This window comes from Chiloscyllium punctatum, chromosome 17, assembly GCF_047496795.1.
Source record: "Chiloscyllium punctatum isolate Juve2018m chromosome 17, sChiPun1.3, whole genome shotgun sequence".
NCBI lineage: Eukaryota > Metazoa > Chordata > Chondrichthyes > Orectolobiformes > Hemiscylliidae > Chiloscyllium > Chiloscyllium punctatum.
Window position 1 is genome coordinate 59486022 of NC_092755.1, and position 26851 is coordinate 59512872.

General features: G+C 45.1%; 7 non-coding genes across 7 annotated transcripts; all 7 read left to right on the forward strand.

Annotated features, from left to right (window-relative positions):
• The first annotated feature begins 1265 nt into the window (after positions 1-1265).
• LOC140488234 (U6 spliceosomal RNA) lies at positions 1266-1372 on the forward strand. Its single transcript, XR_011963029.1, has one exon. It is a non-coding gene; the product is annotated as a U6 spliceosomal RNA (small nuclear RNA).
• A 4801-nt stretch (positions 1373-6173) lies between these two features.
• Positions 6174-6280, forward strand: LOC140488240 (U6 spliceosomal RNA). The gene has a single exon (XR_011963035.1). It is a non-coding gene; the product is annotated as a U6 spliceosomal RNA (small nuclear RNA).
• A 3257-nt stretch (positions 6281-9537) lies between these two features.
• On the forward strand, positions 9538-9644 carry LOC140488235 (U6 spliceosomal RNA). The gene has a single exon (XR_011963030.1). It is a non-coding gene; the product is annotated as a U6 spliceosomal RNA (small nuclear RNA).
• A 1294-nt stretch (positions 9645-10938) lies between these two features.
• Positions 10939-11043, forward strand: LOC140488244 (U6 spliceosomal RNA). Its single transcript, XR_011963039.1, has one exon. It is a non-coding gene; the product is annotated as a U6 spliceosomal RNA (small nuclear RNA).
• Positions 11044-15692: 4649 nt separating this feature from the next.
• Positions 15693-15799, forward strand: LOC140488227 (U6 spliceosomal RNA). The gene has a single exon (XR_011963022.1). It is a non-coding gene; the product is annotated as a U6 spliceosomal RNA (small nuclear RNA).
• Positions 15800-20321: 4522 nt separating this feature from the next.
• Positions 20322-20428, forward strand: LOC140488229 (U6 spliceosomal RNA). The gene has a single exon (XR_011963024.1). It is a non-coding gene; the product is annotated as a U6 spliceosomal RNA (small nuclear RNA).
• Positions 20429-26090: 5662 nt separating this feature from the next.
• Positions 26091-26197, forward strand: LOC140488246 (U6 spliceosomal RNA). The gene has a single exon (XR_011963041.1). It is a non-coding gene; the product is annotated as a U6 spliceosomal RNA (small nuclear RNA).
• Positions 26198-26851: the final 654 nt, after the last annotated feature.

Here is a 26851-nt window from a genome sequence, read left to right on the forward strand (position 1 = left end):
GCAAAAGTGTCACAATGGACCTTAGACGTTAAACCCGGTTACACCTTGATTCACTTACCATGGCAACAGCAAACCCTGCAGGAAAACCCCAACTGCTGATCATACTCAGCAAGGACAAGCCATGTCTTTGGGAACCTGCTGGAAGGGAGCAGCAGATGGACACCAAGTCTGTGGACCAACTCGGCAACATCGACATCTGCTGGGAACAGTGGTTTCAAATCTATTTACCCCAGGTGTTAAAACGGTGAAAGGGGGACTGGACAGTGTTAATAAACTAGTGGCGGGTGTGGAGTGAGGTTTCGAGGTAGAAATGGCATTTTGTCAGAAGCTTTACATTCTGCGGAAGAAAGTTGAGAGTTTGTATGTTACAGGGCGAGGGCTGTTATTTCTCTGTGAACTCACCCGAATGGTGGACACTGACTTTGTGAATTGGCGCGGTTGGAGGGGGGTATTGGGTATGGCTGTGTGTGTGGAGGAAGGACATTGATGTGCGTGATGGTGTGAGGTTGTTCAATTCGACATGTGACATTCAGATCATGTGTGTACTGTTCACAAATAATTTTTCAGTTCTGGATTATGAAAGTGTTGGGAGTCACATAGAACAGTTCATCAACGTGAAAGCAAACATTTGTTATTTTCCTGGATGTGTTTCCCCACAAACCCCTTGAACTAGGAACCACGGAGTAGGAAGCACCCTCCAGTTGCAATGAATGATGCTGTACATTCTTCGAGCGAAACTGAAAAGCTCTGTATCAAACCCTAGCTTTCAGAGTGCTTCATTTCGCAAATATTTTTGTATTGGCTGGTGTCAACTGAGAGATACGCCAAATTCTCTGCTGGTTCTTGCACAGCTTGGAGAATGCCCTGAGTTGCAGTTTTGAGGAATGGAGCGGGACACTTCACTGTCGGGAAGCATCAAGGTGATTGTAGTCCAGGGGACTGGTGAGCTCCTCCGGAAGCGTTTGAAGGAAGTATTTGGCGGCCTGTTTTGCTGCATCCTGGTACTAAATATATTGGAGTCAACAGCCAATGGGAAGTCGAAGTCTGAGCTAAGGACACAAATGACGATGATAGTCTGCAAGGGCATGTCCTGAACATCTGTGTTTGCATCTCCCAAAATAACAAAGTCTAAATGCGACCAGATTGGATTGTCCCATCCGAAGCAGCAGAAAACAGAAGAGAAACGAATGAATTCGACAAACCATGACCAGAAAACGCTTCAATTGTCGCACCTTTGTAAAGGGACTCACGTTGGTCCCAATATTGTGTTCGCTTCGGCAGCACATATACTAAAATTGGAACGATACAGAGAAGATTAGCATGGCCCCTGCGCAAGGATGACACGCAAATTCGTGAAGCGTTCCATATTTTACACTTCCGCAACATTACAATTTTCCCGCTGCAAAAGTGTCACAATGGACCTTAGACGTTAAACCCGGTTACACCTTGATTCACTTACCATGGCAACAGCAAACCCTGCAGGAAAACCCCAACTGCTGATCATACTCAGCCAGGACAAGCCATGTCTTTGGGAACCTGCTGGAAGGGAGCAGCAGATGGACACCAAGGCTGTGGACCAACTCGGCAACACCGACATCTGCTGGGAACAGTGGTTTCAAATCTATTTCCCCCAGGTGTTAAAACGGTGAAAGGGGGACTGGACAGTGTTAATAAACTAGTGGCGGGTATGGAGTGAGATTTCGAGATAGAAATGTCATTTTGTCCAAAGTGAATGACATAAGGACATTCTGAAAGAAAGAAAGTTGAGAGTTTGTGTGTTACAGGGCGGGGGACATGCTGTTTTCAAACAGGTATGCTGTTTTGGAAAATGTAGGGTGTGATGGATTCTCAGGGGAACGTAGCACAAACAGCCAGGTTTCTGGTATTGAGACTGGATCTAATGCAATGAGGGGTACCTCGAGTTCTATAAGATTGTGTTAGGGGACTCTCTAATCCGAGGTGCAGGCAGATGCTTCAGTGGCCAGTAGTGAAAAATCAGAATAGTTTGTGGTTTCCCTGATGCCAGGATCAAGGATATTTCAGAGAAGATGCAGGATGTTCTCTAGGAAGAGAAGCGCCGGCAGGAGGTCATTGTAGACATTGGAACCAACCACATAGGAAGGCAAAAGGTTGAGATTGTGAAGGGAGTATACAGAGAGTTAGGCAGGAAGTTAAAAAGGATCTCCTTGAGAGTAGTAATATCTGGATAACTCCCGGTGCTACGAGCTAGTGAGGATAGAGGAATAGGAGGATGCAGCAGATCAATGCATGGCTGAGATGTTGGTGTATGCGATACAAATTCACATTTTTGGATCACTGGAATCTGTTTTGGGGTAGAAGTGACCTGCACAAGAAGGATAGATTGCACCTAAATTGGAAGGTGACTAATATACTGGCAGAGAGATTTGCTAGAGCTGCTCATGAGGAATTAAGCTTGTAAGGTGAGTGGGACCCACAGGAATAGTGAGGAAAGAGATCAATCTGAGACCCGTACAGTTGAGAACAGAAGTGAGTCAAACAGTCAGGGCAGGCAGGGACAAGGTAGGACTAATAAATTACACTGCATTTATTTCAATGCAAGGGGCCTAACAGGGAAGGCAGATGAACTCAGTGCATGGTTCGGAACATGGCACTGGGATATCATAGCAATTACAGAAACATGGCTCAGGCATGGACATGACTGGCAGCTAATGTTCCGGGATACAAATGCTACAGGAAGGACAGAAAGGGAAGCAAGAGAGGAGGGAGAGTGGCACTTTTGATAAGGGCTAGCATTATATCTGTACTGAGGGAGGATATTCCCGGAAATACATCCCAGGAAGTTATTTGGGTGGAACTGAGAAATAAGAAAGGGATGATCACCTTATTGTGACTGTATTACATACCCCCTAATCATCAGAGGAAAATTGAGAAACAAATTTGTAAGGAGATCTCAGTTATCTGTAAGAATAATAGGGCAGTTATGGTAGGGGATTTTAACTTTCCAAACAGAGACTGGGATTGCCACAGTATTAAGGGTTTAGATGGAGAGGAATTTGTTAAGTGTGTACTAGAAAATGTTCTGATTCAGCATGTGGATGGGCCTACGAGAGAAGGTGCAAAACATGACCTACTCTTGGGAAATTAGGCAGGGCATGTGACTGAGGTGTCAGTGGGGGTGCATTTTGGGGCCAGCAACCATATTTCTATTAGTTTTAAAATAGTGATGGAAAACGATAGACCAGATTTAAAAGTTGAAGTTCTAAATTGGCGAAAGCCCAATTTTGATGGTATTAGGCAAGAACTTTCAAAAGCTGATTGGGGGCAGATATTTACAGGTACAGGGATGGCTGGAAAATGGGAAAAGTTCAGAAATGAGATAACGAGAGTCCAGAGACAGTGTATTCCTGTTACGATGAAATTAAAATCTCATAGGTATACGGAATGCTGGATGAGAGTGGACAAACGAGGAGGGCAAAAAGGGGACATGAGATAGCGTCGACAAATAGAGTTAAGGAGAATCCATGAGGTTTTTACAAAAACACTAAGGACAAATGGTATCTAGGGAGAGAATAGGACCCCTCAAACATCAGCATGGTGACCTCTGTGTGGAGTCCCAGGAGATGGGGGAGATGCTAAATGAATATTGGTGTTTTCTGTGGAAAAGGACATGGAAGATATGGTATTTAGGGGGACATCTTGAAAAATGTCCATATTAGAGAGGAGGAAGTGCTGGATGTTTTTAAATGCATAAAAATTGATAAATCCCAGAACCTGATCAGATGTACCCTAGAACTCTATGGAAATCAAGGGAGATGATTGCTGGGACTCTTGCTGAGATATTCGTATCAATGATAGTCACAGGAGAGGTGCCTGAAGACTGGATGTTGGCTAACGTGGTACCACTGTTTAAGAAGGGTGGTAAGGACAAACCAGAGAACTACAGACCAGTGAGCCTGACATCAGTGGTGGGCAGGCTGTTGGAGGGAATCCTAAGGGACAGGATGTACATGTATTTGGAAAGGCAATGACTGATTAGGGATAGTCAATGCAGCTTTGTGTGTGGGAAATCATGTCTCACAAACTTGATTGAGATTGTGGAAGAAGTAACAAAGAGGATTGATGAGGGCAGAGCAGCAGACATGATCTATATGGACTTCAGTAAGGCGTTCGATAAGGTTCCCCATCGGAGACTGGTTAGCAAGGTTAGATCTCACGGAATACAGGGAGAACTAGCCATTTGGTGCAGGACAGGCACAAAGGTAGAAGACAGAAGGTGGTGGTGGAGAGTTGTTTTTCAGACTGGAGGCCTGTGACCAGTGGAGTGTCACAAAGATTGGTACTGGGTCCGTTTTCATCATTTTTATAAATGATTTCAATGTGAGCGTAAGAGGTAAAGTTAGCAAGTTTGCAGATGACACTAAAATTGGAGATGGAGTGGACAGCAAAGGAAGTTACCTCAGATAACAAAGGGATCTTGATCATATGGGCAAATGGGCTGAGAAGTGGCAGGTAGAGTTTATTTCAGATAAATGTGTGGTGCTGCATTTTGGGAAAGCAAATCTTAGCAGGACTTCTATACTTAATGGTAAGATCGTTGGGAGTGTTGCTGAACAAAGAGTTCTTGTAGTGCAGGTTCAGAGCTCCTTGAAAGGAGAGTTGCAGATAGATAGGACAGTGAAGAAGGCGTTTGGTATGCTGTCCTTTATTGACCAGAGTATTGAGTTCAGGAGTTGGGAGGTCATGTTGCAGCTGTACAGGAAATTGGCTGGGCCACTGTTGGAATAATGCATGTAATTCTGGTCACCATTGTGTCGGAAAATGTTGTGAAATTGGAAAGGGCTCGGAAAAGATTTACAAGGATGTTGGCAGGTTTGGCGGATTTGAGGTATAGAGAGAGGCTGAATAGGCTAGGGCTGTTTTCACTGGAGCGTCAGAGGCTGAGGGGTGTCCTTATCGAGATTTATAAAATCATGAGGGAGGGACATGGATAGGATAAATAGACAAAGTCTTTTCCCTGGGATTGGGGAGTCCGGAACTAAATGGCAGAGGTTTAGGGTGAGAGGGGAAAGATATAAAAGAGACCTAAGGGGCAACTTTTATCACGCAGAGGGTGGTATGTGTATGGAATGAGTTGCCAGAGAAAGTGGTGGACGCTACTATAATTGCAACATTCATAAAGCATCTGGGTGGGTAGATGAATAGGTAGGGTTTGACAGATACGGGCCAGGTGCAGGCAGGTGGGAATGGATTGGGTTGGGATATTTGGGCGGCATGGACAAGTGGGGCTGAAGGGTCTGTTTCCTTGTTGTACATCTCCATAACTCTATGACTCCAAAACTCAGGCAAATGTTGGAGACTCGCTCGGGGCAGGGGTTTGGGTATGGCTGCCTCAGTGGAGGAAGGACATTGATGTAAGTGATGGGAGGTTGGTGTTCAATCCGACATGTGACCGTTATTCAGATCATGTGTGTATTGTTCACAAATAATTTTTCAGTTCTGGATTATGAAAGTGTTCGGAGTTATAAAGAACAGATCATCAATGTGAAAGCAAACATTTGTTATTTTCCTGGATGTGTTTCCCCACAAACCCCTTGAACTAGGAACCACGGAGTAGGAAGCACCCTCCAGTTGCAATGAATGATGCTGTACATTCTTCGAGCGAAACTGAAAAGCTCTGTATCAAACACTAGCTTTCAGAGTGCTTCATTTCGCAAATATTTTTATCTTGGCTGGCGTCAACTGAGAGATACGCCAAATTCTCTGCTGGTTCTTGCACAGCTTGGAGAGTGCCCTGAGTTGCAGTTTTGAGGAATGCAGCGGGACACTTCACTGTCGGGAAACATCAAGGTGATTGTCGTCCAGGGGACTGGTGAGCTCCTCCGGAAGCGTTTGAAGGAAGTATTTGGCGGCCTGTTTTGCTGCATCCTGGGACTAAATATATTGGAGTCAACAGCCAATGGGAAGTCGAAGTCTGAGCCAAGGACACATATGACGATGATAGTCTGCAAGGACATGTCCTGAACATCTGTGTTTGAATCTCCTAAAATAACAAAGTCTGAATGCAACCAGATTGGATTGTCCCTTCCGAAGCAGGAGAAAACAGAAGAGAAACGAAAGAATTCGAGTAACCATGACCTAAAATGCTTCAATTGTCGCACCTTTATAAATGGACTCAGGTTGGTCTTAATAGTGTGCTCGCTTCGGCAGCACATATACTAAAATTGGAACGATACAGAGAAGATTAGCATGGCCCCTCCGCAAGGATGACACGCAAATTCGTGAAGCGTTCCATATTTTACACTTCCGCAACATTACAATTTACCCGCTGCAAAAGTGTCACAATGGACCTTAGACGTTAAACCCGGTTACACCTTGATTCACTTCCCATGGCAACAGCAAACCCTGCAGGAAAACCCCAACTGCTGATCATACTCAGCAAGGACAAGCCATGTCTTTGGGAACCTGCTGGAAGGGAGCAGCAGATGGACACCAAGGCTGTGGACCAACTCGGTAACACCGACATCTGCTGGGAACAGTGGTTTCAAATCTATTTACTCCAGGTGTTAAAACGGTGAAAGGGGGACTGGACAGTGTTAATAAACTAGTGGCGGGTGTGGAGTGAGATTTCGAGATAGAAGTGGCATTTTGTCCAAAGTGAATGACATAAGGACATTCTGAAAGAAAGAAAGTTGAGAGTTTGTGTGTTACAGGGCGGGGGACATGCTGTTTCTCTGTGAACTGACCCGCATGGTGGACACTGACTTTGTGAATTGGCGCGGTGGCGCGGTGGCGCGGCGGGCGGATATTGAGTGTGGCTGTGTGTGTGTGGAGGAAGGACATTGATGTAAGTGATAGGGTGTTGTTCAATCCGACATGTGACCTTTGTTATGATCATTTGTGTACTGCTCACAAAGAATATCAGTTCTGAATTATGAAAGTGTTGGAAGTTATATAGAAATGATCGTCAATTTGAAAGCAAACATTTGAAAACTGAGAGAATCTTGCTGTCGTTTGCAGGCTTACTGACTGTGCCTCTCATGCTCACTTCCGAATTGTTTGTATGGATGGTGAAGAGTAGTGGACCCGGCATAATCCTTGTGGCTTTCCGCTGGTCGCAGGCCGCCTGTCTGAAAAGTAACCCTCCACCACCCTCTGTCTTCTACCTTTGAGCCGGTTCTCCCTGTGTTCCTTGAGATCTAACCTTGCTAATCAGTCTCCCATAGGGAACCTTGACGAGTGCCTTGCTGGGGTCCATATGGATCGCATCTGCCGTTTGCCCTCATCAATCCTCTTCGTTACTTCTTCAATAAACTCATTCAAGTGTTAAGGACAAAAGGGTAACTAGGGAAAGAACAGGGTACCTCAAAGATCAGCAAGGTGGCCTTTGTGCACAAAATGCGAGGGAGACTAAGTCAGTATTTTACATCAGTATTTACTGTGGAAAAGGATACGGAAGATATAGATTGTCGGGAAATAGATGGTGACATCTTGAAAATGTCCAGATTGCGGAGGAGGAAGTGCTGGATGTTTTGAAAAGGGTAAAGGTGGATAAATCCCCAGGACCTGATCGGGTGTGCACCTGGGCTCTGTGGGAAGCTAGAGAAGTGATTGTTAGGCCTCTTGCTGAGATGTTTGCGTCATCGATGGTCACAGGTGAGGTGACGGAAGACTGGAGGTTGGCAAATGTGGTGCCACTGTTTGTGGGGTTGGTGGGGACAAGCGGGGAACTGTGGACCAGTGAGGCTGACGTCGGTGGTGGGCGGGTTGTTGGGGGGGGGTGGTCCTGGAGGACAGGATGTGCATGTGTTTGGAGGGGCGGAGACTGATTGGGGATGGCCAACCTGGCTTTGTGTGTGGGAAATCATGTCTGACAAACTTGAGTTTTTTGATTAAGTAACAAAGAGAATTGATGAGGGCAGAGCAGTACATGTGATCTATATGGATTTCAGTAAGACATTTGACAAGGTTCCACATGGGAGACTGATTAGCAAGGTTAGATCTCAGGGAATACAAGGAGAACTAGCCATTTGGATACAGAACTTGTTTGAATATAGAAGACAGAGGGTGGTGGTGGAGGTTTTTTTCAGACTGGAGGCCTGTGACCAGTGGAGTGCCAGAAGGATCAGTGCTGGGTCCTCTACTTTTTGTCATTTACATAAATGATTTGGATGCAAGCATAACAGGTACAGTTAGTAAATTTGCAGATGACACCAAAATTGGAGGTGAAGTGGACAGCGAAGAGGGTTACCTCAGATTGCAACAGGATCTTAACCAGTTGGACCAATGGGCTGAGAAGTGGCAGATGGAGTTTAATTCAGATAAATGTGAGGTGCTGCATTTTGGAAAAGCGAATCTTAGCAGGACTTATACACTTAATGGTAAGGTTGTAGGGAATGCTGCTGAACAAAGAGACCTTGGAGTGCAGTTTCATAGCTCCTTGAAAGTGGAGTCGCAGGTAAATAGAGTAGTGAAGAAGGCATAAGGTATGCCTTCCTGTATTAGTCAGAGAATTGAGTACTGGAGTCGGGAGGTCATGTTGCGGCTGTAGAGGACATTGGCTAGGCCACTGTTGGAATATTGCATGCAATTGTGATCTCCTTCCTAGCGGAAAGATGTTATGGAATTTGAAAGAGTTCAGAAAAGATTTACAAGGATGTGGCCAGGGTTGGAGGACTTGAGCTATAGGGAGAGGCTGAACAGACTGGGGCTGTTTTCCCTGGAGTGTCAGAGGCTGAGAGGTGACCTTATAGTGGTTTATAAAATTATGTGGGGCATGGATAGGATAAATAGATAGTGTTTCCCCTGGGGTCGGGGAGTCCAGAACTAGAGAGCATAGGCGTAGGGTGAGAGGGGAAAGACATAAAAGAGACTTATGGGGCAACGTTTTCACACAGAGGGTGGCAGGTGTATGGAATGAGCTGCCAGAGGAAGTGGTGGAAGCTTGTACAATTGCAACATTTAAGAGGCATTTGAATGGGTATATGAATAGGAAGGGTTTGGAGGGACATGGGCCGGGTACTGGCAGGTGGGATTAGATTGGATTATGATATCTAGTCTGCATGGACGGGTTGGACCGAAGGGTCTGTTTCCATGCTGTACATCTCTATGATTCTCTATGAAACGCAGCTGCTTATTGCACAGATTGGAGAATGCCCTGAGTTGCAGTTTTGACAAATGCAACTGGACACTTCACTGTCGGGAAACATCAAGGTGATTGCAGTCCATGGGACTGGTGATCTCCTCCGGAAGCGTTTGAAGGAAGTATTTGGCGGCCTGTTTTGCTACCTCCTGGTACTGAATATATTGGAGTCAACAGCCAATGGGAAGTCGAAGTCTGAGCCAAGGACACATATGACCATGATAGTCTGCAAGGACATGCCCTGAACATCTGTGTTTGCATCTCCCAAAATAACAAAGTCTGAATGCGACCAGATTGGATTGTCCCATCCGAAGCAGGAGAAAACAGAAGAGAAACGAAAGAATTCGACAAACCATGACCAGAAAACGCTTCAATTGTCGCACCTTTATAAAAGCATTCACATTGGTCATGATATTGTGTTCGCTTCGGCAGCACATATACTAAAATTGGAACGATACAGAGAAGATTAGCATGGCCCCTGCGCAAGGATGACACGCAAATTCGTGAAGCGTTCCATATTTTACTCTTCCGCAACATTACAATTTTCCCGCTGCAAAAGTGTCACAATGGACCTTAGACGTTAAACCCGGTTACACCTTGATTCACTTACCATGGCAACAGCAAACCCTGCAGGAAAACCCCAACTGCTGATCATACTCAGCAAGGACAAGCCATGTCTTTGGGAACCTGCTGGAAGGGTGCAGCAGATGGACACCAAGTGTGTGGACCAACTCGGCAACATCGACATCTGCTGGGAACAGTGGTTTCAAATCTATTTCCCCCAGGTGTTAAAACGGTGAAAGGGGGACTGGACAGTGTTAATAAACTAGTGGCGGGTGTGGAGTGAGGTTTCGAGGTAGAAATGGCATTTTGTCAGAAGCTTTACATTCTGCGGAAGAAAGTTGAGAGTTTGTATGTTACAGGGCGAGGGCTGTTATTTCTCTGTGAACTCACCCGAATGGTGGACACTGACTTTGTGAATTGGCGCGGTTGGAGGGGGGTATTGGGTATGGCTGTGTGTGTGGAGGAAGGACATTGATGTGCGTGATGGTGTGAGGTTGTTCAATTCGACATGTGACATTCAGATCATGTGTGTACTGTTCACAAATAATTTTTCAGTTCTGGGTTATGAAAGTGTTGTTAGTCACATAGAACAGTTCATCAACGTGAAAGCAAACATTTGTTATTTTCCTGGATGTGTTTCCCCGCAAACCCCTTGAACTAGGAACCACGGAGTAGGAAGCACCCTCCAGTTGCAATGAATGATGCTGTACATTCTTCGAGCGAAACTGAAAAGCTCTGTATCAAACCCTAGCTTTCAGAGTGCTTCATTTCGCAAATATTTTTGTATTGGCTGGTGTCAACTGAGAGATACGCCAAATTCTCTGCTGGTTCTTGCACAGCTTGGAGAATGCCCTGAGTTGCAGTTTTGAGGAATGCAGCGGGACACTTCACTGTCGGGAAGCATCAAGGTGATTGTAGTCCAGGGGACTGGTGAGTTCCTCCGGAAGCGTTTGAAGTAAGTATTTGGCGGCCTGTTTTGCTGCATCCTGGTACTAAATATATTGGAGTCAACAGCCAATGGGAAGTCGAAGTCTGAGCTAAGGACACATATGACCATGATTGTCTGCAAGGGCATGTCCTGAACATCTGTGTTTGCATCTCCCAAAATAACAAAGTCTAAATGCGACCAGATTGGATTGTCCCATCCGAAGCAGCAGAAAACAGAAGAGAAACGAAAGAATTCGACGAACCATGACCAGAAAACGCTTCAATTGTCGCACCTTTGTAAAGGGACTCACGTTGGTCTTAATAGTGTGCTCGCTTCGGCAGCACATATACTAAAATTGGAACGATACAGAGAAGATTAGCATGGCCCCTGCGCAAGGATGACGCAAATTCGTGAAGCGTTCCATATTTTACACTTCCGCAACATTACAATTTTCCCGCTGCAAAAGTGTCACAATGGACCTTAGACGTTAAACCCGGTTACACCTTGATTCACTTACCATGGCAACAGCAAACCCTGCAGGAAAACCCCAACTGCTGATCATACTCAACAAGGACAAGCCATGTCTTTGGGAACCTGCTGGAAGGGAGCAGCAGATGGACACCAAGTCTGTGGACCAACTCGGCAACATCGACATCTGCTGGGAACAGTGGTTTCAAATCTATTTCCCCCAGGTGTTAAAACGGTGAAAGGGGGACTGGACAGTGTTAATAAACTAGTGGCGGGTATGGAGTGAGATTTCGAGATAGCAATGTCATTTTGTCCAAAGTGAATGACATAAGGACATTCTGAAAGAAAGAAAGTTGAGAGTTTGTGTGTTACAGGGCGGGGGACATGCTGTTTTCAAACAGGTATGCTGTTTTGGAAAATGTAGGGTGTGATGGATTCTCAGGGGAACGTAGCACAAACAGCCAGGTTTCTGGTATTGAGACTGGCCCTAATGCAATGAGGGGTACCTCGAGTTCTATAAGATTGTGTTAGGGGACTCTCTAATCCGAGGTGCAGGCAGATGCTTCAGTGGCCAGTAGTGAAAAATCAGAATCGTTTGTGGTTTCCCTGATGCCAGGATCAAGGATATTTCAGAGAAGATGCAGGATGTTCTCTAGGAAGAGAAGCGCCGGCAGGAGGTCATTGTAGACATTGGAACCAACCACATAGGAAGGCAAAAGGTTGAGATTGTGAAGGGAGTTTACAGAGAGTTAGGCAGGAAGTTAAAAAGGATCTCCTTGAGAGTAGTAATATCTGGATAACTCCCGGTGCTACGAGCTAGTGAGGATAGAGGAATAGGAGGATGCAGCAGATCAATGCATGGCTGAGATGTTGGTGTATGCGATACAAATTCACATTTTTGGATCACTGGAATCTGTTTTGGGGTAGAAGTGACCTGCACAAGAAGGATAGATTGCACCTAAATTGGAAGGTGACTAATATACTGGCAGAGAGATTTGCTAGAGCTGCTCATGAGGAATTAAGCTTGTAAGGTGAGTGGGACCCACAGGAATAGTGAGGAAAGAGATCAATCTGAGACCCGTACAGTTGAGAACAGAAGTGAGTCAAACAGTCAGGGCAGGCAGGGACAAGGTAGGACTAATAAATTACACTGCATTTATTTCAATGCAAGGGGCCTAACAGGGAAGGCAGATGAACTCAGTGCATGGTTCGGAACATGGCACTGGGATATCATAGCAATTACAGAAACATGGCTCAGGCATGGACATGACTGGCAGCTAATGTTCCAGGATACAAATGCTACAGGAAGGACAGAAAGGGAAGCAAGAGAGGAGGGAGAGTGGCACTTTTGATAAGGGCTAGCATTATATCTGTACTGAGGGAGGATATTCCCGGAAATACTTCCCAGGAAGTTATTTGGGTGGAACTGAGAAATAAGAAGGGGATGATCACCTTATTGTGACTGTATCATATACCCCCTAATCATCAGAGGAAAATTGAGAAACAAATTTGTCAGGAGATTTCAGTTATCTGTAAGAATAATAGGGCGGTTATGGTAGGGGATTTTAACTTTCCAAACAGAGACTGGGATTGCCACAGTATTAAGGGTTTAGATGGAGAGGAATTTGTTAAGTGTGTCCTAGAAAATGTTCAGATTCAGCATGTGGATGGGCCTACGAGAGAAGGTGCAAAACATGACCTACTCTTGGGAACTTAGGCAGGGCATGTGACTGAGGTGTCAGTGGGGGTGCATTTTGGGGCCAGCAACCATAATTCTATTAGTTTTAAAATAGTGATGGAAAAGGATAGACCAGATCTAAAAGTTGAAGTTCTAAATTGGCGAAAGGCCAATTTTGACGGTATTAGGCAAGAACTTTCAAAAGCTGATTGGGGGCATTTATTTACAGGTAAAGGGATGGCTGGAAAATGGGAAAATCTTCAGAAATGAGATAACGAGAGTCCAGAGACAGTGTATTCCTGTTACGATGAAATGAAAATCTCATAGGTATACGGAATGCTGGATGAGTGTGGACAAACGAGGAGGGCAAAAAGGGGACATGACATAGCGTCGACAAATAGAGTTAAGGAGAATCCATGAGGTTTTTACAAAAACACTAAGGACAAAGGGTATCTAGGGAGAGAATAGGGCCCCTCAAACATCAGCATGGTGACGTCTGTGTGGAGTCCCAGGAGATGGGGGAGATGCTAAATGAATATTGGTGTTTTCTGTGGAAAAGGACATGGAAGATTTGGTATTTAGGGTGACATCTTGAAAAATGTCTATATTAGAGAGGAGGAAGTGCTGGATGTTTTGAAATGCTTAAAAATTGATAAATCCCAGAACCTGATCAGATGTACCCTAGAACTCAATGGAAATCTAGGGAGATGATTGCTGGGCCTCTTGCTGAGATATTTATATCAATGATAGTCACAGGAGAGGTGCCAGAAGACTGGATCTTGGCTAATGTGGTACCACTGTTTAAGAAGGGTGGTAAGGACAAACCAGAGAACTACAGACTAGTGAGCCTGACGTCAGTGGTGTGCAGGCTGTTGGAGGGTATCCTGAGGGACAGGATGTACATGTATTTGGAAAGGCAATGACTGATTAGGGATAGTCAATGCAGCTTTGTGTGTGGGAAATCATGTCTCACAAACTTGATTGAGATTGTGGAAGAAGTAACAAAGAGGATTGATGAGGGCAGAGCAGCAGACATGATCTATATGGACTTCAGTAAGGCGTTCGATACGGTTCCCCATGGGAGACTGGTTAGCAAGGTCAGATCTTACGGAATACAGGGAGAACTAGCCATTTGGATGCAGGACTGGCACAAAGGTAGAAGACAGAAGGTGGTAGTGGAGGGATGTTTTTTGAGACTGGAGGCCTGTGACCAGTGGAGTGTCACAAAGATTGGTACTGGGTCCGTTTTCATCATTTTTATAAATGATTTCAATGTGAGCGTAAGAGGTAAAGTTAGCAAGTTTGTAGTTGACACTAAAATTGGAGGAGTAGTCGACAGCAAAGGAAGTTACCTCAGATGACAAAGGGATCTTGATCAGATGGGCAAATGGGCTGAGAAGTGGCAGGTAGAGTTTATTTCAGATAAATGTGTGGTGCTGCATTTTGGGAAAGCAAATCTTAGCAGGACTTCTATACTTAATGGTAAGATCCTTGGGAGTGTTGCTGAACAAAGAGATCTTGGAGTGCAGGTTCATAGCTCCTTGAAAGGAGAGTGTCGGAAAAATGTTGTGAAATTGGAAAGGGCTCGGAAAAGATTTACAAGGATGTTGGCAGGTTTGACGGATTTGAGGTATAGAGAGGGGCTGAATAGGCTAGGGCTGTTTTCACTGGAGCATCAGAGGCTGAGGGGTGTCCTTATCGAGATTTATAAAATCATGAGGGACATGGATAGGATAAATAGACAAAGTCTTTTCCCTGGGGTTGGGGAGTCCAGAACTAAAGGGCAGAGTTTTAGGGTGAGAGGGGAAAGATATAAAAGAGACCTCAGGGGCAACTTTTTTCACGCAGAGGGTGGTATGTATATGGAATGAGCTGCCAGAGAAAGTGGTGGATGCTACTACAATTGCAACGTTTAAAAAGCATCTGGGTGGGTAGATGAATAGGTAGGGTTTGACAGACACGGGCCAGGTGCAGGCAGGTGGGAATGGATTGGGTTGGGATATTTGGGCGGCATGGACAAGTGGGGCTGAAGGGTCTGTTTCCTTGTTGTACATCTCCATAACTCTATGACTCCAAAACTCAGGTAAATGTTGGAGACTCGTTCGGGGCAGTGGTTTGGGTATGGCTGCCTCAGTGGAGGAAGGACATTGATGTAAGTGATGGGAGGTTGGTGTTCAATCCGACATGTGACCGTTGTTCAGATCATGTGTGTATTGTTCACAAATAATTTTTCAGTTCTGAAATATGAAAGTGTTGGGAGTTATATAGAACAGATCAGCAATGTGAAAGCAAACATTTGTTATTTTCCTGGATGTGTTTCCCCACAAACCCCTTGAACTAGGAACCACGGAGTAGGAAGCACCCTCCAGTTGCAACGAATGATGCTGTACATTCTTTGAGCGAAACTGAAAAGCTCTGTATCAAACCCTAGCTTTCAGAGTGCTTCATTTCGCAAATATTTTTGTATTGGCTGGTGTCAACTGAGAGATACGCCAAATTCTCTGCTGGTTCTTGCTCAGCTTGGAGAGTGCCCTGAGTTGCAGTTTTGAGGAATGCAGCGGGACACTTCACTGTCGGGAAACGTCAAGGTGATTGTCGTCCATGGGACTGGTGAGCTCCTCCGGAAGCGTTTGAAGGAAGTATTTGGCGGCCTGTTTTGCTGCATCCTGGTTCTAAATATATTGGAGTCAACAGCCAATGGGAAGTCGAAGTCTGAGCCAAGGACACAAATGACCATGATAGTCTGCAAGGACATGTCCTGAACATCTGTGTTTGCATCTCCCAAAATAACAAAGTCTGAATGCGACCAGATTGGATTGTCCCATCCGAAGCAGGAGAAAACAGAAGAGGAACGAAAGAATTCGACTGACCATGACCAGAAAACGCTTCAATTGTCGCACCTTTATAAAGGCATTCACATTGGTCATGATATTGTGCTCGCTTCGGCAGCACATATACTAAAATTGGAACGATACAGAGAAGATTAGCATGGCCCCTGCGCAAGGATGACACGCAAATTCGTGAAGCGTTCCATATTTTACACTTCCGCAACATTACAATTTTCCCGCTGCTAAAGTGTCACAATGGACCTTAGACGTTAAACCCGGTTACACCTTGATTCACTTACCATGGCAACAGCAAACCCTGCAGGAAAACCCCAACTGCTGATCATACTCAGCAAGGACAAGCCATGTCTTTGGGAACCTGCTGGAAGGGAGCAGCAGATGGACACCAAGTGTGTGGACCAACTCGGCAACACCGACATCTGCTGGGAACAGTGGTTTCAAATCTATTTACCCCAGGCGTTAAAACGGTGAAAGGGGGACTCGACAGTGTTAATAAACTGGTGGCGGGGGTGGAGTGAGGTTTCGAGGTAGAAATGGCATTTTGTCCAAAAGGACTCTCTGAAAGAAAGAAAGTTGAGAGTTTGTGTGTTACAGGCGGGGGACATGCTGTTTTCAAACAGGTATGCTGTTTTGGAAAATGTAGGGTGTGATGGATTCTCAGGGGAACGTTGCACAAACAGCCAGGTTTCTGGTATTGAGACTGGCCCGAATGCAATGAGGGGTACCTCGAGTTCTATAAGATTGTGTTAGGGGACTCTCTAATCCGAGGTGCAGGCAGATGCTTCAGTGGCCAGTAGTGAAAAATCAGAATAGTTTGTGGTTTCCCTGATGCCAGGATCAAGGATATTTCAGAGAAGATGCAGGATGTTCTCGAGGAAGAGAAGCGCCAGCAGGAGGTCATTGTACACATTGGAACCAACCACATAGGAAGAGAAAAGGTTGAGACTGTGAACGGAGTTTACAGAGAGTTAGGCAGGAAGTTAAAAAGGATCTCCTTGAGAGTAGTAATATCTGGATAACTCCCGGTGCTACGAGCTAGTGAGGATAGAGGAATATGAGGATGCAGCAGATGAATGCATGGCTGAGATTAGATTACTTACAGTGTGGAAACAGGCCCTTCGGCCCAACAAGTCCACACCGCCCCGCCGAAGCGCAACCCACCCATACATCTACCCCTTACCTAACACTACGGGCAATTTAGCATGGCCAATTAACCTGACCTGCACATCTTTGGACTGTGGGAGGAAACCGGAGCACCCGGAGGAAACCCATGCAGACACGGGGGAACACAGTTCAGAGGGAGAACTCAGGCCTCTGGCGCTGTGAGGCAGCAGTGCTAACCACGGTGCTACCGTGCCACATGGCTCAGGCATGGACATGACTGGCAGCTAATGTTACAGGATACAAATGCTATAGGAAGGACAGAAAGGGAAGCAAGAGAGGAGGGAGAGTGGCACTTTTGATAAGGGCTAGCATTATATCTGTAATGAGGGAGGATATTCTCGGAAATACATCCCAGGAAGTTATTTGGGTGGAACTGAGAAATAAGAAAGGGATGATCACCTTATTGTGACTGTATCATATACCCCCTAATCATCAGAGGAAAATTGAGAAACAAATTTGTAAGGAGATCTCAGTTATCTGTAAGAATAATAGAGCGGTTATGGTAGGGGATTTTAACTTTCCAAACAGAGACTGGGATTGCCACAGTATTAAGGGTTTAGATGGAGAGGAATTTGTTAAGTGTGTACTAGAAAATTTTCTGATTCAGCATGTGGATGGGTCTACGAGAGAAGGTGCAAAACGTGACCTACTCTTGGGAAATTAGGCAGGGCATGTGACTGAGGTGTCAGTGGGGGTGCATTTTGGGGCCAGCAACCATAATTCTATTAGTTTTAAAATAGTGATGGAAAAGGATAGACCAGATCTAAAAGTTGAAGTTCTAAATTGGCGAAAGGCCAATTTTGACGGTATTAGGCAAGAACTTTCAAAAGCTGATTGGGGGCATTTATTTACAGGTAAAGGGATGGCTGGAAAATGGGAAAATCTTCAGAAATGAGATAACGAGAGTCCAGAGACAGTGTATTCCTGTTACGATGAAATGAAAATCTCATAGGTATACGGAATGCTGGATGAGTGTGGACAAACGAGGAGGGCAAAAAGGGGACATGAGATAGCGTCGACAAATAGAGTTAAGGAGAATCCATGAGGTTTTTACAAAAACACTAAGGACAAAGGGTATCTAGGGAGAGAATAGGGCCCCTCAAACATCAGCATGGTGACCTCTGTGTGGAGTCCCAGGAGATGGGGGAGATGCTAAATGAATATTGGTGTTTTCTGTGGAAAAGGACATGGAAGATTTGGTATTTAGGGTGACATCTTGAAAAATGTCTATATTAGAGAGGAGGAAGTGCTGGATGTTTTGAAATGCTTAAAAATTGATAAATCCCAGAACCTGATCAGATGTACCCTAGAACTCAATGGAAATCTAGGGAGATGATTGCTGGGCCTCTTGCTGAGATATTTATATCAATGATAGTCACAGGAGAGGTGCCAGAAGACTGGATCTTGGCTAATGTGGTACCACTGTTTAAGAAGGGTGGTAAGGACAAACCAGAGAACTACAGACTAGTGAGCCTGACGTCAGTGGTGTGCAGGCTGTTGGAGGGAATCCTGAGGGACAGGATGTACATGTATTTGGAAAGGCAATGACTGATTAGGGATAGTCAATGCAGCTTTGTGTGTGGGAAATCATGTCTCACAAACTTGATTGAGTTTGTGGAAGAAGTAACAAAGAGGATTGATGAGGGCAGAGCAGCAGACATGATCTATATGGACTTCAGTAAGGCGTTCGATACGGTTCCCCATGGGAGACTGGTTAGCAAGGTCAGATCTTACGGAATACAGGGAGAACTAGCCATTTGGATGCAGGACTGGCACAAAGGTAGAAGACAGAAGGTGGTAGTGGAGGGATGTTTTTTGAGACTGGTGGCCTGTGACCAGTGGAGTGTCACAAAGATTGGTACTGGGTCCGTTTTCATCATTTTTATAAATGATTTCAATGTGAGCGTAAGAGGTAAAGTTAGCAAGTTTGTAGTTGACACTAAAATTGGAGGAGTAGTCGACAGCAAAGGAAGTTACCTCAGATGACAAAGGGATCTTGATCAGATGGGCAAATGGGCTGAGAAGTGGCAGGTAGAGTTTATTTCAGATAAATGTGTGGTGCTGCATTTTGGGAAAGCAAATCTTAGCAGGACTTCTATACTTAATGGTAAGATCCTTGGGAGTGTTGCTGAACAAAGAGATCTTGGAGTGCAGGTTCATAGCTCCTTGAAAGGAGAGTGTCGGAAAAATGTTGTGAAATTGGAAAGGGCTCAGAAAAGATTTACAAGGATGTTGGCAGGTTTGACGGATTTGAGGTATAGAGAGGGGCTGAATAGGCTAGGGCTGTTTTCACTGGAGCGTCAGAGGCTGAGGGGCGTCCTTATCGAGATTTATAAAATCATGAGGGACATGGATAGGATAAATAGACAAAGTCTTTTCCCTGGGGTTGGGGAGTCCAGAACTAAAGGGCAGAGGTTTAGGGTGAGAGGGGATAGACATAAAAGAGACCTAAGGGGCAACTTTTTTCATGCAGAGGGTGGTATGTGTATGGAATGAGCTGCCAGAGAAAGTGGTGGATGCTACTATAATTGCAACATTTAAAAAGCATCTGGGTGGGTAGATGAATAGGTAGGATTTGACAGATACGGGCCAGGTGCAGGCAGGTGGGAATGGATTGGGTTGGGATATCTGGTCGGAATGGACAAGTGGGGCTGAAGGGTCTGTATTCTTGTTGTACATCTCCATAACTCTATGACTCCAAAACTCAGGTAAATGTTGGAGACTCGCTCGGGGCAGGGGTTTGGGTATGGCTGCCTCAGTGGAGGAAGGACATTGATGTAAGTGATGGGAGGTTGGTGTTCAATCCGACATGTGACCGTTATTCAGATCATGTGTGTATTGTTCACAAATAATTTTTCAGTTCTGAAATATGAAAGTGTTGGGAGTTATATAGAACAGATCAGCAATGTGAAAGCAAACATTTGTTATTTTCCTGGATGTGTTTCCCCACAAACCCCTTGAACTAGGAACCACGGAGTAGGAAGCACCCTCCAGTTGCAATGAATGATGCTGTACATTCTTCGAGCGAAACTGAAAAGCTCTGTATCAAACAATATCTTTCAGAGTGCTTCATTTCGCAAATATTTTTATCTTGGCTGGTGTCAACTGAGAGATACGCCAAATTCTCTGCTGGTTCTTGCACAGCTTGGAGAGTGCCCTGAGTTGCAGTTTTGAGGAATGCAGCGGGACACTTCACTGTCGGGAAACGTCAAGGTGATTGTCGTCCAGGGGACTGGTGAGCTCCTCCGGAAGCGTTTGAAGGAAGTATTTGGTGGCCTGTTTTGCTGCATCCTGGGACTAAATATATTGGAGTCAACAGCCAATGGGAAGCCGAAGACTGAGCCAAGGACACATATGACGATGATAGTCTGCAAGGACATGTCCTGAACATCTGTGTTTGCATCTCCCAAAATAACAAAGTCTGAATGCGACCAGATTGGATTGTCCCATCCGAAGCAGGAGAAAACAGAAGAGGAACGAAAGAATTCGACTGACCATGACCAGAAAACGCTTCAATTGTCGCACCTTTATAAAGGGATTCACATTCATATTGTGCTAGCTTCGGCAGCACATATACTAAAATTGGAACGATACAGAGAAGATTAGCATGGCCCCTGCGCAAGGATGACACGCAAATTCGTGAAGCGTTCCATATTTTACACTTCCGCAACATTACAATTTTCCCGCTGCAAAAGTATCACAATGGACCTTAGACGTTAAACCCGGTTACACCTTGATTCACTTACCATGGCAACAGCAAACCCTGCAGGAAAACCCCAACTGCTGATCATACTCAACAAGGACAAGCCATGTCTTTGGGAACCTGCTGGAAGGGAGCAGCAGATGGACACCAAGGCTGTGGACCAACTCGGTAACACCGACATCTGCTGGGAACAGTGGTTTCAAATCTATTTCCCCCAGGTGTTAAAACGGTGAAAGGGGGACTGGACAGTGTTAATAAACTGGTGGCGGGTGTGGAGTGAGATTTCGAGGTAGAAATGTCATTTTGTCCAAAGTGAATGACATAAGGACATTCTGAAAGAAAGAAAGTTGAGAGTTTGTGTGTTACAGGACGGGGGACATGCTGTTTTCAAACTGGTATGCTGTTTTGGAAAATGTAGGGGGTGATGGATTCTCAGGGGAACGTAGCACAAACAGCCAGGTTTCTGGTATTGAGACTGGATCTAATGCAATGAGGGGTACCTCGAGTTCTATAAGATTGTGTTAGGGGACTCTCTAATCCGAGGTGCAGGCAGATGCTTCAGTGGCCAGTAGTGAAAAATCAGAATAGTTTGTGGTTTCCCTGATTCCAGGATCAAGGATATTTCAGAGAAGATGCAGGATGTTCTCTAGGAAGAGAAGCGCCGGCAGGAGGTCATTGTAGACATTGGAACCAACCACATAGGAAGGCAAAAGGTTGAGATTGTGAAGGGAGTTTACAGAGAGTTAGGCAGGAAGTTAAAAAGGATCTCCTTGAGAGTAGTAATATCTGGATAACTCCCGGTGCTACGAGCTAGTGAGGATAGAGGAATAGGAGGATGCAGCAAATCAATGCATGGCTGAGATGTTGGTGTATGCGATACAAATTTACATTTTTGGATCACTGGAATCTGTTTTGGGGTAGAAGTGACCTGCACAAGAAGGATAGATTGCACCTAAATTGGAAGGTGACTAATATACTGGCGGAGAGATTTGCTAGAGCTGCTCATGAGGAATTAAGCTTGTCAGGTGAGTGGGACCCACAGGAATAGTGAGGAACAGATCAATCTGAGATCCGGACAGTTGAGAACAGAAGTGAGTCAAACAGTCAGGGCAGGCAGGGACAAGGTAGGACTAATAAATTAAACTGCATTTATTTCAATGCAAGGGGCCTAACAGGGAAGGCAGATGAACTCAGTGCATGGTTAGGAATATGGCACTGGGATATCATAGCAATTACAGAAACATGGCTCAGGCATGGACATGACTGGCAGCTAATGTTCCAGGATACAAATGCTACAGGAAGGACAGAAAGGGAAGCAAGAGAGGAGGGAGGATATGAGGAACGGCTGAGGATACTGAGATTGTATTCGTTGGAGTTCAGAAGATTAAGGGGAGATCTAATAGAGACGTACAAAATAATACATGGCTTGGAAAAGGTGGATGCTAGGAAATTGTTTATGTTAGGCGAGGAGACTAGGACCCGCAGACACAGCCTTAGAATTAGAGGGGGCCATTTCAGAACAGAAATGCGGAGACATTTCTTCAGCCAGAGAGTGGTGGGCCTGTGGAATTCATTGCCACGGAGTGCAGTGGAAGCCGGGACGCTAAATGTCTTCAAGGCCGAGATTGATAGGTTCTTGTTGTCTAGAGGAATTAAGGGCTACGGGGAGAATGCTGGTAAGTGGAGCTGAAATGCGCATCAGCCATGATTGAATGGCGGAGTGGACTCGATGGGCCGAATGGCCTTACTTCCACTCCTATGTCTTATGGTCTTATGGGAGAGTGGCACTTTTGATAAGGGCTAGCATTATATCTGTACTGAGGGAGGTTATTCCCGGAAATACATCCCAGAAAGTTATTTGGGTAGAACTGAGAAATAAGAAAGGGATGATCACCTTATTGTGACTGTATCATATACCCCCTAATCATCAGAGGAAAATTGAGAAACAAATTTGTAAGGAGATCTCAGTTATCTGTAAGAATAATAGGGCGGTTATGGTAGGGGATTTTAACTTTCCAAACAGAGACTGGGATTGCCACAGTATTAAGGGTTTAGATGGAGAGGAATTTGTTAAGTGTGTTCTAGAAAATTTTCTGATTCAGCATGTGGATGGGCCTATGAGAGAAGGTGCAAAACGTGACCTACTCTTGGGAAATTAGGCAGGGCATGTGACTGAGGTGTCAGTGGGGGTGCATGTTGGGGCCAGCAACCATATTTCTCTTAGTTTTAAAATAGTGATGGCAATCGATAGACCAGATCTAAAAGTTGAAGTTCTAAATTGGCGAAAGGCCAGTTTTGATGGTATTAGGCAAGAACTTTCAAAAGCTGATTGGGGGCAGATATTTGCAGGTAAAGGGATGGCTGGAAAATGGGAAAACTTCAGAAATAGGATAACGAGAGTCCAGAGACAGTGTATTCCTGTTACGATGAAATGAAAATCTCAGAGGTATACGGAATGCTGGATGAGAGTGGACAAACGAGGAGGGCAAAAAGGGGACATGAGATAGCGTCGACAAATAGAGTGAAGGAGAATCCATGAGGTTTTTACAAAAACACGAAGGACAAAGGGTATATAGGGAGAGAATAGGGCCCCTCAAACATCAGCATGGTGACCTCTGTGTGGAGTCCCAGGAGATGGGGGAGATGCTAAATGAATATTGGTGTTTTCTGTGGAAAAGGACATGGAAGATATGGTATTTAGGGTGACATCTTGAAAAATGTCCATATTAGAGAGGAGGAAGTGTTGGATGTTTTGAAATGCATAAAAATTGATAAATCCCAGAACCTGATCAGATGTACCCTAGAACTCTATGGAAATCAAGGGAGATGATTGCTGGGACTCTTGCTGAGATATTTGTATCAATGATAGTCACAGGAGAGGTGCCAGAAGACTGAATGTTGGTTACGTGGTACCACTGTTTAAGAAGGGTGGTAAGGACAAACCAGAGAACTACAGACCAGTGAGCCTGACATCAGTGGTGTGCAGGCTGTTGGAGGGAATCCTGAGGGACAGGATGTACATGTATTTGGAAAGGCAGTGACTGATGAGGGATAGTCAATCCAGCTTTGTGTGTGGGAAATCATGTCTCACAAACTTGATTGAGATTGTGGAAGAAGTAACAAAGAGGGTTGATGAGGGCAGAGCAGCAGACATGATCTATATGGAATTCAGTAAGGCGTTCGAGAAGGTTCCCCATGGGAGACTGGTTAGCAAGGTTAGATCTCACGGAATACAGGGAGAACTAGCCATTTGGTGCAGGACTGGCACAAGGGTAGAAGACAGAAGGTGGTGGTGGAGAGTTATTTTTCAGACTGAGGTCCTGTGACCAGTGGAGTGTCACAAAGATTGGTACTGGGTCCGTTTTCATCATTTTTATAAATGATTTCAATGTGAGCGTAAGAGGTAAAGTTAGCAAGTTTGCAGATGACACTAAAATTGGAGGTGTAGTCGACAGCAAAGGAAGTTACCTCAGATGACAAAGGGATCTTGATCAGATGGGCAAATGGGCTGAGAAGTGGCAGGTCGAGTTTATTTCAGATAAATGTGTGGTGCTGCATTTTGGGAAAGCAAATCTTAGCAGGACTTCTATACTTAATGGTAAGATCCTTGGGAGTGTTGCTGTACAAAGAGATCTTGTAGTGCAGGTTCATAGCTCCTCGAAAGGAGAGTTGCAGGTAGATAGGACAGTGAAGAAGGCGTTTGGTGTGCTCTCCTTTATTGGCCAGAGTATTGAGTACAGGAGCTGGGAGGTCATGTTGCAGCTGCACAGGAAATTGGCTGCGCCACTGTTAGAATAATGCATGTAATTCTGGTCACCATTGTGTTGGAAAAATGTTGTGAAACTGGAAAGGGCTCGGAAAAGATTTACAAGGATGTTGGCAGTTTTGACAGATTTGAGGTATAGAGAGAGGCTGAATAGGCTAGGGCTGTTTTCACTGGAGCGTCAGAGGCTGAGGGGTGACCTTATCGAGATTTATAAAATCATGAGGGACATGGATAGGATAAATAGACAAAGTCTTTCCCCTGGGGTCAGGGAGTCCAGAACTAGAGGGCAGAGGTTTAGGGTGAGAGGGGAAAGATATAAAAGAGACCTAAGGGGCAACGTTTTGCACGCCGAGGGTGGTATGTGTATGCAATGAGCTGCCAGAGAAAGTGGTGGATGCTACGAAAATTGCAACATTTAAAAAGCATCTGGGTGGGTAGATGAATAGGTAGGGTTTGACAGACACGGGCCAGGTGCAGGCAGGTGGGAATGGATTGGGTTGGGATATCTGGTCGGCATGGACAAGTGGGGCTGAAGGGTCTGTATTCTTGTTGTACATCTCCATAACTCTATGACTCCAAAACTCAGGTTAATGTTGGAGACTCGCTCGGGGCAGGGGTTTGGGTATGGCTGCCTCAGTGGAGGAAGGACATTGATGTAAGTGATGGGAGGTTGGTGTTCAATCTGACATGTGACCGTTATTCAGATCATGTGTGTATTGTTCACAAATAATTTTTCAGTTCTGAAATATGAAAGTGTTGGGAGTCACATAGAACTGATCATCAATGTGAAAGCAAACATTTGTTATTTTCCTGGATGTGTTTCCCCACAAACCCCTTGAACTAGGAACCACGGAGTAGGAAGCACCCTTCAGTTGCAATGAATGATGCTGTACATTCTTCGAGTGAAACTGAAAAGCTCTGTATCAAACAATATCTTTCAGAGTGCTTCATTTCGCAAATACTTTTGTCTTGCCTGGCCTCAACTGAGAGATACGCCAAATTCTCTGGTGGTTCTTGCACAGCTTGGAGAATGCCCTGTGGTTTATAAAATTATGTGGGGCATGGATAGGATAAATATATAGTGTTTCCCCTGGAGTCGGGGAGTCCAGAACTAGAGAGCATAGGCTTAGGGTGAGAGGGGAAAGACATAAAAGAGACTTATGGGGCAACGCTTACACACAGAGGGTGGCAAGTGTATGGAATGTGCTGCTAGAGGAAGTGGTGGAGGCTGGTACAATTGCAACATTTAAGAGGCATTTGAATGGGTATATGAATAGGAAGGGTTTGGAGGAATATGGGCCGGGTGCTGGCAGGTGGGATTAGATTGGATTATGATATCTAGTCTGCATGGACGGGTTGGACCGAAGGGTCTGTTTCCATGCTGTACATCTCTATGATTCTCTATGAAACGCAGATTTCACTGCTGGTTATTGCACAGCTTGGAGAATGCCCTGAGTTGCAGCTTTGAGGAATGCAGCGGGACACTTCACTGTCGGGAAACGTCAAGGTGATTGTAGTCCAGGGAACTGGTGATCTCCTCCGGAAGCGTTTAAAGGAAGTATTTGGTGGCCTGTTTTGCTGCATCCTGGTACTAAATATATTGGAGTCAACAGCCAATGGGAAGTCGAAGTCTGAGCCAAGGACACATATGACCATGATAGTCTGCAAGAACATGTCCTGAACATCTGTGTTTGCATCTCCCAAAATAACAAAGTCTGAATGCGACCAGATTGGATTGTCCCATCCGAAGCAGGAGAAAACAGAAGAGAAACGAAAGAATTCGACTGACCATGACCAGAAAACGCTTCAATTGTCGCACCTTTTTAAAGGGACTCACGTTGGTTTTAATATTCTGCTCGCTTCGGCAGCACATATACTAAAATTGGAACGATACAGAGAAGATTACCATGGCCCCTGCGCAAGGATGACACGCAAATTCGTGAAGCGTTCCATATTTTACACTTCCGCCCCATTACAATTTACCCGCTGCAAAAGTGTCACAATGGACCTTAGACGTTAAACCCGGTTACACCTTGATTCACTTACCATGGCAACAGCAAACCCTGCAGGGAAACCCCAACTGCTGATCATACTCAGCAAGGACAAGCCATGTCTTTGGGAACCTGCTGGAAGGGTGCAGCAGGTGGACACCAAGGCTGTGGACCAACTCGGCAACACCGACATCTGCTGGGTACAGTGGTTTCAAATCTATTTACCCCAGGCGTTAAAACGGTGAAAGGGGGGACTGGACAGTTTTAATAAACTAGTGGCGGGTATGGAGTGAGGTTTCGAGGTCGAAATGGCATTTTGTCCAAAGTGAATGACATAAGGACATTCTGAAAGAAAGAAAGTTGAGAGTTTGTGTGTTACAGGGCGGGGGACATGCTGTTTTCAAACAGGTATGCTGTTTTGGAAAATGTAGGGGGTGATGGATTCTCAGGGGAACGTTGCACAAACAGCCAGGTTTCTGGTATTGAGACAGGCTCTAATGCAATGAGGGGTACCTCGAGTTCTATAAGATTGTGTTCGGGAACTCTCTAATCCGACGTGCAGGCAGATGCTTCAGTGGCCAGGAGTGAAAAATCAGAATAGTTTGTGGTTTCCCTGATGCCA